Source organism: Dermochelys coriacea, chromosome 10 (assembly GCF_009764565.3).
Source record: "Dermochelys coriacea isolate rDerCor1 chromosome 10, rDerCor1.pri.v4, whole genome shotgun sequence".
NCBI lineage: Eukaryota > Metazoa > Chordata > Testudines > Dermochelyidae > Dermochelys > Dermochelys coriacea.
In genome coordinates, this window is record NC_050077.1 from 34,514,020 (window position 1) to 34,528,831 (window position 14,812).

A 14,812-nucleotide genomic window follows, 5' to 3' on the forward strand; every position below is an offset into this window, starting at 1 on the left:
TACTCCTTTTCTTTTTGCAAATACAGACTAACACGGCTGCTACTCTGAAACCTAAAATACTTAGCACCTTATCCTGCCGCTTTACAGGTCATTCATTTACTGCTCAACGGAAAGGTGCTTCAGCTTAGTGTCCCACTCAGTCCCATTTGTAGCTTTGCTGAGCCTAGGAGCCTGAGTCAGAATAAGGCTTTGTCAACACTACCAAGTCTTGTCCAAAAGACTTATGTCGACACCCAAAAGTTGACGAAACAAAAATCGCCAAAGGGTGTTCACACTTGCTCCTTCTGTCAGCAGGTCATGTCCACATTGTGGGCACCATCATGGACAGTGTGAGCAATGCACTGTGAATATGTGTCTGATAGTGCAGTGCTGTGGGAAGGCAGAGCTGATTGTTGTGTATCTTGGGAGGATTCCCTCTGAGTTATCCCACAGCCTCCTCAGCTGTGGGGAGCAGCATCATGAGTAGCTCTGTGAGCTCTCCATGCAGAGGAATGTCAAAAGTCTCTCCTTCCCTCCCCAAATGGAGCAGCACACTTAACTGTCAGATACTTCCGGCAGCTTTGAAAGAAGAGGGGCGCTTGCCTGCAGGACAGCAGAGATCAAAACACTGAGTAGAGCAGTGCGGGATACTGGCGGAAGCCAGTTCTGTCGACAAAACAAACAGCACAGTCTACACTGGCTCTTTGTTGACAAAGGCAGGGGGAAATAAAAAAGTCTCTCGGAGGGGTGGAAGTTTTTTGTTGCTGAAACCGGGCGTTTTTCCCAACAAAAGTCACATTGCTCACTGTTTTGTTGCCAAAAGGTAGTTTTTGGCAACAAAATTGGGTAGTGTAGACAAAGCCTAAGTGCAATAATCCAGCAAAGCATTGACACAGCTCTCTGAAAGGTGGCTGAGAATTCAGGCTGGTGTTGTAAAGTGTCGTCCCGTCGTCTCCCCCCCCCCCCCCCCCCCCAGCACACGCAAACTTCCTGGACAGAGTGGGCGGCCCTCTGCATTAACACATGTCAATGGGATTCTTAGGTCAGCAAGGCCTGTAGGTCTGCTGTTTTCAGACATGGAGAGTGCCCAAGCCTGTGGCATTTATGGCAGGTCCTGTTGCAAAGGGAGAGGGCTGATGTGGTTGCTGTTGGAAGCCCACCTTCACTGAAATTCCAGAATGACCCATGGTCACAATGAGCTGATGGGCAAATGACCTGCATCTGCTCTGCCAGCAGAAACAGGACTGTGTCAGTGCTGTGAATCAGCTAACCAATGCTGGGAGCAATGGCAGGGGGCTGGAGTGTGGCTGAGCTGGGGAACCTGGTCATTGCCTCACAAAGCACCATTATATTGATGGAACAGGTGTTGCCTGTCTCTCTAGGCTGCATTGTCTACCCTGAACACTTCCAGGAGACAGTGTACCATCTGCTATATCTGCTACTGCCGGGAAGTCCTCCATGGCACAAGGTCTACCTACTTTGGTGGTAGGTCTACCCAGCCGCAGCAAAGGTAATGCATTCTGTAACCCAGTGGATCATGGCATTTCAGAAGTGCTCTAGGCAGCCAGAGGTAGGGGATGGGCTGCTGCCAGTAACATCTCTGGAGTCGTTTGAAAGGAAGCCAGCAGTGAGAATAGCTGATGTGGTGATGATTCTCATGCACAGCCATGGCATAGCTCCTCTTTACTGGCCGCTCTCCTCCTTCAGCTCACTAGAATTTCTCGCTGGCTTCAGAGGCTAACCTGTGCCTCTGAGGTTAAAGAAGATCATGTGAGGCTCTGAGCCTGGTGGGGGGGCGTGGAGCACCTCTGCTTCCATTTCCCCAGGTGCCTCATGAGGAGGTCGGTTACTGTGCTATAACCCGTCCCTTGTGCTGTTGTCTGTCACTCCTCACATGTGTGCTGTCTCCTTAGCAGTCCTGTAAACCCATCCTCACATGTACTGTTCCCTCTAAGTTGTGCGTGTGTGCATGGGCACACAGATCCTAAACCCCGTGCACAAGGCGAAACACCGTGCGCACAAAAATTTACACAGAAGAAATTTTTTGCGCACACGGCCTGTCAAAAATTAGAGGGAACATTGATCACATGCACAGCACATAGTTACCTCAGTGCTATTTTGCTGTTTAAGAACCTGCCCCTTAATCTGCTTCTGCCATGACTAGCTTGAGCACCTACAGTTGCCCTTGTGACAGTGGTAATTCTCTAGCCAGGCCCATTGGAGGGCTCAGGGCCCACCATGCACATGGAACTTGGGGACAATGAAATAGCAGTTCTGGGAATCCCTTCATTTCCCCCCCTTTCACTCAAGTCACTGGCTGGGCACCCAAAGGGGTAGTTATAACTGTCTGAGCTGTGGGTAGGAAGTCCCTTGCACTGTGCACACTGAGCAGGCTGCCACTCACAGCCACAGCTGACATAAAAATGAAGGGTTTAATTGCATCAATGTAAAATCTGTGTCCTACAGAACCATGCTAAGTGCATTCTCCTGCACCCCTTAGGGAGGTAGCTTCGGTGAGAGCCTTATTACAGAACTGGGAAAAGAGATCCAGCCAGATTTTCTACCTCCTCCTGCAGGGTCCCGCACAGGGACTGCAGCAGGTAGGTGGAAAGGCCCAGTTGTATTATTCCATGTCTCTCTGCAATAGGAGTTAGACTTGTCTACACTACACAGCTTTAGCGACACAGCTGTGTCGCTAAAAGTTGGGCAGTGTAAACGCTGTTTGTTGGCACTTTTGCCGACTAAATACTTCCACCCCCTGCGAGCGGGGTTTGCGTTGTCAACAGGAGAGTGCTCCTGCCGACAACGAGCCGTTTACACTGCCACTTGCTGCGGCAAAACTTTTGTCTTTCGAGGGGGCTTTTTAAAGCACCTGTGAATGACAAAAGTTTTGTCGTTCAATTGACAGTGTAGACAAAGCCTTAGAGCGCTGGATAAAAAGCCTTTTCTAATGTTCTAACCACAACTGGTTTAAATTCTCCACCAATCTTGTAGTTATATTAAAAGGGCGGGGAAAGGATGGTGCAGACATATGTTCCAAGGAGCATCCAATCATGGCAACAGCTGTTGCTTTTGTGTAACACTTAGACTGGAATACTCGGTCTAGGCTGGGTGAGCTGGTCCACTGATGGGACGAATGTCAATTGGCTCCCTTCCATTTCGTCACGATCAAATATTCCTGCAAGAATGTGCTGATGTAGGTGGCAGCCTACCTCTGTGATTCCAGCGTGGTGCCGTTATTTCATTTTTTTTAGAACTTCATTTCATTGTGTTGCACTTTTTGTGTTAAAATACCTCAGTTCAGTAACTTGTTTTTGTAATTAGGCCTTGGGGTGACCATAAAGTCTTGTTTTGTTTTGTTATTGTTCTAAAAAATTAGGGCTTTAAAATAGTGGCCATTTTTGACATTATTTGACCAATCAATTGACCTATGACTTTTGGGCCAGTCAAACATTGAACCCTAACTCAGCCCTTGCCCATGCTGTTGTAGATTCAGTGTTTCTCGGCAGTTTGCAAACAAAGCCTTTTTGTTTTCAAAGCTGTTCAGAACATACAGAACAGTTCAACACTGATCATCCTCTTCTGGCTGTTCACTATTTTCTTCTATGCAAACCTGAACGAGGGAGGAGGGAACAAGGTCAGAGGTCTTTGTTGTCTGCCAGCTGCTGATCAAAGGTTCTAGCCTTGGGGTTGAGTTTCAGGTCATGCTCTGGATGCATGACATAGAACCAGGCCATGTTTGCCAATTCCTGGGTGCTGGGGAGCTGAGCTCTCGTATTGAGCTGATGCCTGCAAAAAGAACAGGGGAAAAAGCCTTCACTGGCCAGAACAAGGGCTGCTGGGTCATTTTACATGTGGCTTTTACACCATACAGGGGAGCTGAGTAAGGCTTCTATTAAGCCAGGATCTGCTAGGAGTTCAACCAGGAGTATTTCCAACAGGGGTGGTGGTCCCCTCTAAGTGCGAGAGATTACTTCCTTCTCCAAAAGGAAGTTTGAATAACACTGAATGCAGCCACCTCTGGGGTAGAACGCAGCAGCTATTGAACAGCACATGGCAACGCTGCAGGACTGAAATTAGAAGAATATTGTATCCAACTGAAACTGCAGAGGGACCTTTAAGGAGGCAGAATTACCCAAGCTGGAATTAGGCCAGGACAGCCAATGATCATACTGTTGTGGGAAGTGCTTTCATAGCTAGAAGCGGTCAGGACTTCATATTAGGCCTCACCTGAGCTCATTGCTGCAGAGCTTTAGAAACACAAGCTTGTGAAGCTGTAATAACTGGTGATGCAGATCCTTGCAGCATGTCCTATAATAGTCTGAGGAAAGAGCCTCTGAGGCCTGATCTACGCTACTAAGTTAGGTCGACATGAGCCACGTTAGGTTGAGTTACTAATGTATGTGTCTACACTACCGAGTCCCTTCCGCCGACCTAAAGGGCCTGTAAAGTCGACTTCTGTACTCCACCTCCGCGAGAGGCATAGCACTTGATTCGACATCTGCAGGTCAACATGGGGATAGTGTGGACACTGCGTTGTGTAATTCGAATGAATTGGCCTCCAGGAGGTGTCCCACAGTGCTCTGCTGTGACCTCTCTGGAGAGCACTTTCGATTCCACTGCACGTCAGCCAGGTACACAGGAAGCCCAGGGAACTTTTGAATTTTCATTTCCTGTTTGATCAGCGTGGAGAGCTTACCAACACAGCTGATCATGGAGACTCAAGGCTGCTAACGCGCTCCAGCATGGAGCACACAGGAGGTGGTGGTGGATCTGATTGCTGTGTGGGGAGAAGAGTCTGTGCAGGCAGAGCTCCAATCCAGCAGAAGAAATGCTGACATCTATGCCAAAATAGTGCGGGGAATGGTGGTGATGGGCTACGCCAGAGACATGCAGCAGTGCCGCGTGGAAATAAAGGCGCTTCGGCAAGCATACCAGAAGACAAAGGGAGGTAAAGTTGTTATGGTTCTGAGCCACAGACATGCCACTTCTATGAGGAGATGTATGTAATTCTCAGTGGCAACCCCGCCCCCCCGCCACTACCCCAAATCGCTCCCTGGATACCTCCCAGGAGTCCCGCGATCTTGAGCAACAACGAGGAGGATATTGTTGAGGAGGAGGAGGAGGAGAATGTGAGGCAGGCAAGCAGAGGATCCATTCTCCTTGACAGCCAAGAACTTTTTTAACCTGGAGCCCATCCCCTCACAGGACCAGTTGGCGGCGGAGCGTGATGCTGGGGAAGGCACCTCTGGTGAGTACACTTTTCCAATGAAACTGTAGGGGTTACATGCTATTATTTTTAATGTTGAATCTGAACAAAAAAGTAGGTGTAGTGGGTATCGGTGGCTACTCCAGCTATGCAGAGGGTGCTCTTAGAAAAAGACTTTATGGGCATGGGAATGGCCCTGGAATTGTCCATGGAGATCTCCAGGAAGCTTTCATGGAGGTACTCTGCAATCCTTTGCAGAAGGTTTCTGGGAAGGGCTGCCTTATTTTGTCCACCACCGTAGGAGTCTTTCCCGCACCACTCCAGTATTAACTGTTCTGGCATCATTGCGGCACATAGCATTGCAGCATAAGGGTCGGGTCTGTACCCAGACACTTGCAGCATCTGCTCCCTTTCCACCTCTGTTACTCTCAGGAGAGCGATATGGCATATGGTCTCACCTAGGGGAAATGGGGGAAGTTTTCAATGCTAGCCCTTAAACCACAAGCAATTCAACAAGTAATCTGCCCTTGTTTGGTGCATTCTGGGTTTCCCAAACGTGCCCTGGTTATGGTTGGAAGGGATCACCATGTATTGCAGACAGCATTTAAAAACGTGGGAGGAGGCGCTTCCTGTTTGTCTCCCTTCCCTCCCACCCAGTGCTGCTTTTGTAACAATCAAACTGTTTGTGGGGCTTTACACTGATGCCTGTCCTCAAGCACCATCTGGGTTGCTAGGGGAAAGGGGGCTTTTCTGAGGTTGGAACCACACATGGGCAGCGAGTTCTATGGGCCCGTGGTACCTGTATCCAGGTCTGAGGCCGGGTCTCTCCCTTGGCTCCGCCTTCCACCCCTGGGCACGGCCCCCCCATCTCCCCAGGGCCATTTAAAACAGCCTGGGGCCCCCACTCACCACTGGCAGCACAGCGGAGCTGAATGGCTTCCTGCCTACTTGCTCCATGTGGCTGCCGGCCCCTCCCTGCAGCCCCTGGGCAGGGTGGGTCTGTGTGCCACCCCAAGCGCCCCTGCGGCCAATGGGAAACTGCGGGGGCAGTGCCTGGGGGTAGCAGCGTGTGGAGACCCTGGCCTGCCCTGCCTAGGAGTCCTAGGTAAGCACTGCACTCCCCTCCCCTCCCCTCCCAGAGCCTGCACCCTCCCTTCGGCCCTCAAACTCCCTCCCAGAACTTGCACCCCCTTCCCTTCACACCTCCTCCTTCCCCAAGCTCCTTCCCAGAGCCTGCACCCCCTTCCCCAGCCCAGATCCTGCACCCAAACTCAGTCCCAGATCCTGCACCCCAACCCTCTTCCCACACACCCCCTCCTGCACCCAAACTCCCTCCCAGAGCCTGCACGTCTACCCCCAGCCCAGAGCCTGCACTCCTCACCCACTCCTGCACCCCCAGCCCCTGCCGCAGCCCGGAGCCTGCACCCAGTACCCAAACTCCCTCCCAGAGCCCAACCTCTGACCCATCCTGTACCCCAATCCCTTGCCTCAGCCCAGGGCCTGCACCCCAGACCTCCTCCCCGCACCCAAACTCCCTCCCAGAGCCTTAGGCAGGTGGGAGGCGGAGTTTTTGGGGGTGCGGGTTCTGGGCACCACGAAAATTTCTACAAACCTGCCGCCCCTGGAATCACTGATCCCAAGGATGTCTTCACAAAAGCTGCAGCAAAAGACCTCTCGCCCATGCCTCGTGGCCTTACCATGGCTGGAGCAGCAAACCGACTCTTGCAGTAGCCAGTGGTTGTGATTATGTTATGGCTTGCAGGGAAGTGCATTGTGGGGTGTTTCTTTTATAAAAAGAATTAACCTTGCACCAAAAACAAATGTATGCACTGTCAATGCTACCCTTGTGTTTTGTATTCTTTGCAGCTGAAACCTTGTCCATCCTCCACACTGGGACAGAGACTTCCCCAGATTAGAAGGCAGAAAAAGAAGACTTGGGAGGACATGTTCAATGAGTTAATGCATGCCTCAGAGAGTGACAAGATGGAGCTCAGCACATGGAATATTGCACTCTCCAACAGCCTGTGCAAAGATAGCGAGGACAGGAGAGCATGCAGGGAACGTGAGTGTGACATGCAGGATGAGATGGTGCGGATTATGAGGGAGCAAACAGACAGGTTGAGGCATCTGGTTGAGGCTCAAGAAAGGCAGCTAGATGCGAGAGTCCCTCTGCAGCCTATGCTGAACCTGCTGCCATCATCCCCCAAATGTCCAAGGATGTGGGGAGGAGGGGGAAAGTCTGGTATCCCTTGCACTCAACTCCAGGGGAGGGTACAAGGACCAGAAGGTGCCCATTCCCACACCTTTAATTGTTATTGTAGTGCAATTGTAAACAATCTTTCCTTGTTTCTTTCCCCGCCCCACCCCCAGTGTTATCAGCCCTTTTGCCCCAGGGTATCTTACTTTTCTTTGCTGTCTATTAGGTGTTTCAGAGTAGCAGCCGTGCTAGTCTGTATTCGCAAAAAGAAAAGGAGTACTTGTGGCACCTTAGAGACTAACAAATTTATTAGAGCATAAGCTTTCGTGAGCTACAGCTCACTTCATCGGATACATTTGGTGGAAAAAACAGAGGAGAGATTTATATACACACACACAGAGAACATGAAACAATGGGTTTATCATACACACTGTAAGGAGAGTGATCACTTAAGATAAGCCATCACCAGCAGCAGGGGGGGGAAAGGAGGAAAACCTTCCATGGTGACAAGCAAGGTAGGCTAATTCCAGCAGTTAACAAGAATATCAGAGGAACAGTGGGGGGTGGGGTGGGGGGGAGAAATACCATGGGGAAATAGTTTTACTTTGTGTAATGACTCATCCATTCCCAGTCTCTATTCAAGCCTAAGTTAATTGTATCCAGTTTGCAAATTAATTCCAATTCAGCAGTCTCTCGTTGGAGTCTGTTTTTGAAGCTTTTTTGTTGAAGTATAGCCACTCTTAGGTCTGTGATCGAGTGACCAGAGAGATTGAAGTGTTCTCCAACTGGTTTTTGAATGTTATAATTCTTGACGTCTGATTTGTGTCCATTCATTCTTTTACGTAGAGACTGTCCAGTTTGACCAATGTACATGGCAGAGGGGCATTGCTGGCACATGATGGCATATATCACATTGGTAGATGCGCAGGTGAACGAGCCTCTGATAGTGTGGCTGATGTGATTAGGCCCTATGATGGTATCCCCTGAATAGATATGTGGACAGAGTTGGCAACGGGCTTTGTTGCAAGGATAGGTTCCTGGGTTAGTGGTTCTGTTGTGTGGTGTGTGGTTGCTGGTGAGTATTTGCTTCAGATTGGGGGGCTGTCTGTAAGCAAGGACTGGTCTATCTCCCAAGATCTGAGAGAGCGATGGCTCGTCCTTCAGGATAGGTTGTAGATCCTTGATGATGCGTTGGAGAGGTTTTAGTTGGGGGCTGAAGGTGATGGCTAGTGGCGTTCTGTTGTTTTCTTTGTTGGGCCTGTCCTGTAGTAGGTGACTTCTGGGTACTCTTCTGGCTCTGTCAATCTGTTTCTTCACTTCAGCAGGTGGGTATTGCAGTTGTAGGAATGCATGATAGAGATCTTGTAGGTGTTTGTCTCTGTCTGAGGGGTTGGAGCAAATGCGGTTATATCGTAGCGCTTGGCTGTAGACAATGGATTAGGTGTTGTGAGCATAATAAAACAATGGATTGAGGAGAAAAAGCTCTTTATTCATTCAGCACACTGTAGTTAGTGGGAGGTAGAATTTACAGGGGAGAAAATTCAATGACGGGGACAGCTTGGTAAGGAACAACACACATAAGTGTAACTTTACTGTGGGTCATTGCTGAAACTAGTTTTCAAAGCCTCACAGAGATGCAGAACCCCTCAATGTGCTCTTATTGCCCTAGTGTCTGGCTGCCAGGCAATTGCCTGGCAGCCAATCTGCCTCAACCCTCCACCCCACGGGAAACTTTTCTCCCTTTGTTTCACAGATATTATGGTGCACACAGCAGGCAGCAACAACAACGGGAATATTGTTTCCACTGAGGTCTAACCTAATAAGCAAACAACACCAGTGGCCTTTTAAATGTCCAAAGGCACGTTCCACCACAATTCTGTATTTGCTCAGCCTACGGTTGAACTGGTACTTACTGCTGTCCAGGCTGCCTGTGTATGGCTTCATGAGCCATAGGAGCAAGGACTAGGCTGGGTCTCCTAGGATCGCAACTGGCATTTCAACATCACCAATGGTTATTTTGCAGTGTGGAAAGAAAATCTCTGCTTGCAACTTTCTGAACAGACCAGAGTTCCTAAAGACGCACACATCATGCCCCTTCCCGACCATCCCATGCTGATGTCGGTGAAGTGTCCCTTGTAATCCACCAGCACTTGCAACACCATTCAGAAGTTCTGCTTTCGATTTATGTACTCTTTGGCAAGGTGGTCTGGTGCCACGATAGGGATAAGTGTTCCGTCTATAGCCCCACCGCAGTTAGGGAACCCCATCGTGGCAAAAGCAAAACCATCCACTATGTCCTGCACGTTGCCCAGAGTCACTACCCTTCTTAGCAGAAATCTTCGATTGCCTTGGCAACTTGGATTACAGCAGACCCCATGGTAGATTTACCCACTCCAAATTGATGCTCCACTGGCAATCTGGCGTTGCACGCTTCCACAGCACTATCGCCACTTGCTTCTCAACTGTCAGAGCAGCTTTCATTTTAGTATTGCTGCGCTTCACGGGTGGGGAAAGCTCTTCCCACAGTTCCATGAAAGTTCTGCAGCCTCTGCTTGTCATCCCATAGCTGCATAAATAATGTGGTATATCAGTCAGTGCTTGTTTCTCGGGCCCAGAAGCAGCGCTTCACCGTGTCAAGGTGATGCACAACCGTCACCAGCATCCGTGAATTGCTCCTGTCCATGGCTTCCAGCAGGGCTGCTTGTGTGGCATCACATTGTTCCGTGTGGTGGCTCCTGCTTTGGCTGAATAAATACTGCAGGATAAGGTGCGAGGTGTTTGTAATGCTCACAACAACATTGTGCAGCTGAGTGGGATCCATAGTTATCGTGCTATGGCATCTATGCGGGTAACCCAGGTTTAGGAAAAAAGGCACGAAAAAAGGCTTGGTTTCTTTGCTGTTGATTTCTGAGAGGGAGGGAGGGAGGGAGGTATTTGCATCATGGGAGGCTAATGCCATGTTCCCATAACCACCCACACCAATGTTTTGGTCCCATGAGGCATTGCAAACCCAACCCAACGTTCCACTTGGCTCCATGCACTGTGGGATAGCTACCCACAGTGCAGCGCTCCATGTGTCGATGCAAGCCCTGCAAGTGAAGATGCACTCCGCTGACACAATGGTGGGGACACGCAAGATCAACTTGCTTAAATCAGAGGCTCAATGTCAACTTCCATAAAAATCAACCTAACTTTGTAGTGTAGACATACCTCGAGTCACATGTAACACCCGTTCTAAGGGAATAATCCTTAACCATGACACTGCTTTTTGCCCATTCACAAGTAGGGGGCACCACAGCCAAACAAGTGTTAGTTACAGTTTGCCAAGCAGAGGCACCCAGGACAAGATGACAGGCAGCGTGAAATACAAGTGTGATATATATGTAGTACTCTAGGAAAGGGAGAGGGAGATCCCTCCAGTGGGTGAGGCACGTAACTGGGCGTTAGGATTCCTGGATTCTAGTCCCAGCTCTGAGGGGCTGCCTGTGCAACCTTGCACAAGTCACGTGCAGATGTTGTTCCAAGAGGGGCAGGTTCAGATGCCTGGGGTCTGGTCTTTAGACAAGAGCAGCCCCAGCTCCTATGACTGCCTGAGGCATCCGAAATCAGAGTCCATGTCTGAAAATATTAGCTGCAACTCCATGCCTCACTTTCTCCTGTCTGTAAAATAGGGCGTTGGCTGCCTGTACCATGTATACGGAGTAATTGCTCCATCTATATGTGAAATGTTTAAGGTAATCCCACACACTCCAGCTTTTTGGGGGCATTAGCTCTTTCCACAGCTAACTTCTAAGCTGCAAACTCTCTGGGGCAGATCCATGTGTTGTACCGCACCAGATGTGCCTCCCACTTCACAGACAGTCAGCGATTAACCCTTCACAGCCCTGCAAGACAGGTAAGCCATCTTCACTGCGGTGCTCAGACCGCTTTCTGACAAGAAACTTGAGAGGCGTGATCTGCTGTCTCTGGCCACATGCCACATAGATGGTCGGATGGACAGACAGACAGATAGACAGCCTCCACCCATCCAGGATCAGTCCTGACAGCAAGGAAACACGGGAGCCAAAATCTGCAAGAGGGATTGGTCACTTTGGGTCCCCAAACCAACAATCCTTAAATGAGCCAGATTCTCAGGAAGCCCTGAGCCCCTGGCCCTTTAAAGTGGTCTCAAGCATCCCAAATCTCAGTTTCCGACACAGAAAGGAGACCAAAATAACGAAGGGAGTTTCCCACCTTGGCAGCTTTCCCGGTCTTCCTAATGTGCTTAGACAATGTGGCCACGTACTCTTCTACAGTGAGCTTGCAGGTGCTGAGCCCAATGTCTTTGCCTGCATATTCCTCTGCAGTGAACCACTGTATGCCCCAGATGAGCAGCAGCCATCCCGTCCAGGGGAGCCTCTCCTGCTGGTAAAGCTGCACGGGATGGAAATTGTGCAGTAAACTGGATCTGTTCAGAGACTCCTGCCTGCACCTTCCTGATTGTGTTACCCCAGTGGTCTGCAGGGACACCACTGGGGTGCTGAGAGCACTGGAAATGCATGTGCCTCTTTGCACACATCCAGGGCCAGTGGAGAGAAAGACCCAGGGGAATGAGAGGAAAGACAGCAAGCCCCATATGCACGGATTGGAGCCATGTTTACAGCGAGGGTTAATACGTCCTTCTTGTCAGCCAGTGCAGTGCGTGGTGCTCAGACCCTGGCACACAACAGCAAGTTCCTTTGCATCTGCATGGTTCCCCGCGGGGCTGTAGGAGATTTGTCTGACTAGAGAACAAAGCTTGAGGGGGTGGAGGGGAACCAATGCCCCCTGGCATCCCCCAGATTAACCCCCTATGCCCGTCTCTGCTCCAGTCTGCCACAGAGGTGGCGGGGGGCTTCCTACCTTCCTTCCAAGGGCAGAGGCGAGACCATTACTCTCCTATAAGCAAAGCCCAGATCAGCCTAGTGGCTCACTTCCCTTCCCCATCTCTGAGAGATCAGAGGAGAGCCTCTTAGCAAGGCTTAAAGTATCTGAAAAAAGTTGGGGGGTTCTCCCATAAACCCAGCTGAAATAAATGGTCATGCACTTTACAGACCCTTTGCCACTTCTGTACACGTGTATGGCATCATCATGGCATTCAGATTTTAGCTCATGAAACTATTTATGCCCATGTGCTGTTATTGTTTTTAAATAAGGCAAAAGGGCTCACCCAAATCAATAACATAAAATATATCCTGTGAGTCTGAAGTTTAGTGAGATTCAATGGGGCTGGGGGTGTGTCAGGGAGGGTGTCTCAGATTACAGGGGACTGTGGACTTCGCAGGGATCTGGGGCTGCAGCAAGTTTCAGAGGGTTTTCTCTGGGGCAAATACTGAAGCAAATACCCACCAGCAACTACACACAACAAAAACACCAACCCAGGAACAAAACCCTGCAACAAACCCCGGTCTCAACTCAGTTCACATATCTATTCAAGGGACACCATCATAGGACCTAACCACATCAGCCACACCTTCAGGGGCTCGTTCACCTGCACATGTACCAATGTGATATATGCCATCAGTGCCTGTCTGCCACGTACATTGGCCAAACCGGACAGTCTCTACGCAAAAGAATAAATGGACACAAATCTGACATCAGGAATCATGATTCAAAAACCAGTAGGAGAACACTTCAATCTCCCTGGTCACAGACCTAAAAGTGGCAATTCTTCAACAACAAAACTTCAAAAACAGACTCTAACGTGAAACAGCAGAACTGGAAATAATTTGCAAACTGGACACCATCAGATTAGGCCTGAATAAAGCCTGGGAGTGGTTGGGTCATTATAAAACCTAAACCTAATTTCCCCAATACTAATTTCCCCCTACTGTTATTCACATCTTCTTGTCAACTGTCTGAAATGGGCCACACTCATTACCACTTCAAAAGTTATTTTTCCCTCTTGGTATCCTGCTCTCAATTGAATTGTCTCATTAGACTAACCTCACATTTGGTAAGGCAATTGACATCTTTTCATGTATTTATACCTGCTCCTGTATTTTCCACTCCATGCATCTAATGAATTGTGTTCTAGCCCACGAAAGCTTATCCCCAAATAAATGTGTTAGTCTCTAAGGTGCCACAAGGACTCCTCGTTTTTTTTGCTGATATAGACTAACACGGCTACCACTCTGAAATCTGGAGTTTGGGGGTCTCTGGGGCATAAGTAGGTGCTTGGGGCCAAAGCCCAGTGCCAGAAGTATCACCAGTGCTCTCCTGTCCCCACTTCTTCCCACCCCCTCCCAGCTCATAAACCTGTCCTGAAAAGGTGGTGGGTGGCCAGTGGGGGAAGGTCCAGGGCCCCTGCAACTCCTCCTGTCTCCTCCTCAGCTTCTGGGCCCTCCCCACCAACACAGGCACTGCTGTGGCCCCTTGGCAAAGGGCCCCTGTCCACTATAAACACCTCTCATCTAAGACCTGACAAACTCATTACAACCTAATGAGCCTGTGAGCTCACGTAAAGCTCAATTGGCCAGACTTCTTCTCTTATGCCATAGCTGCATTAATAAGGTAGCCTTCATGAGCAATTAGTCTAAAACCATATTAAAATATCAAGTGCCTCAATTTGCCTTTGAGCCATTTTTAATGTAACTGTAGAAAGTTCCTATGCTTCTGCTCAGCCCTGATCTCAGCCTACATCCTCAGTCTGGAAATTGTCTCAAAGCTTTTTTACCTGCGTGGAAGAAAAAAGACGAAAGAGACTGCATGACGCGGCTCAGGAAAACGAAGAAAGGCCCTCCAGAGATTCAGAAAACTGCAAGCATCAAAGACTTTCACGCTGAAAGAAAAAAAAGGTAATGGCACTTGTTTCCTAGCCTGAAAGTTTGCTGTTGTAAACTGAAAAGGAGGACTTGTGGCACCTTAGAGACTAACAAATTTATTTGAGCATAAGCTTTCGTGAGCTACAGCTCACTTCATCGGATGCATTTGGTGGAAAATACAGTGGGGAGATTTATATATACACACAGAGAACATGAAACAATGGGTTTTATCATACACACTGTAAGGAGAGTGATCACTTAAGATGAGCTATAACCAGCAGCAGCGGGGGGAAAGGAGGAAAACCTTTCATGGTGACAAGCAAGGTAGGCTATTTCCAGCAGTTAACAAGAACATCTGAGGAACAGTGGGGGGTGGGGAGGAGAAATAACATGGGGAAATAGTTTTACTTTGTGTAATGACTCATCCATTCCCAGTCTCTATTCAAGCCTAAGTTAATTGTATCCAGTTTGCAAATTAATTCCAATTCAGCAGTCTCTCGTTGGAGTCTGTAGTAGGTGACCCAGAAGTCACCTACTACAGGACAGGCCCAACAAAGAAAATAACAGAACTCCACTAGCCATCACCTTCAGCCCCCAACTAAAACCTCTCCAACGCATCATCAAGGATCTACAACCTATCCCGAA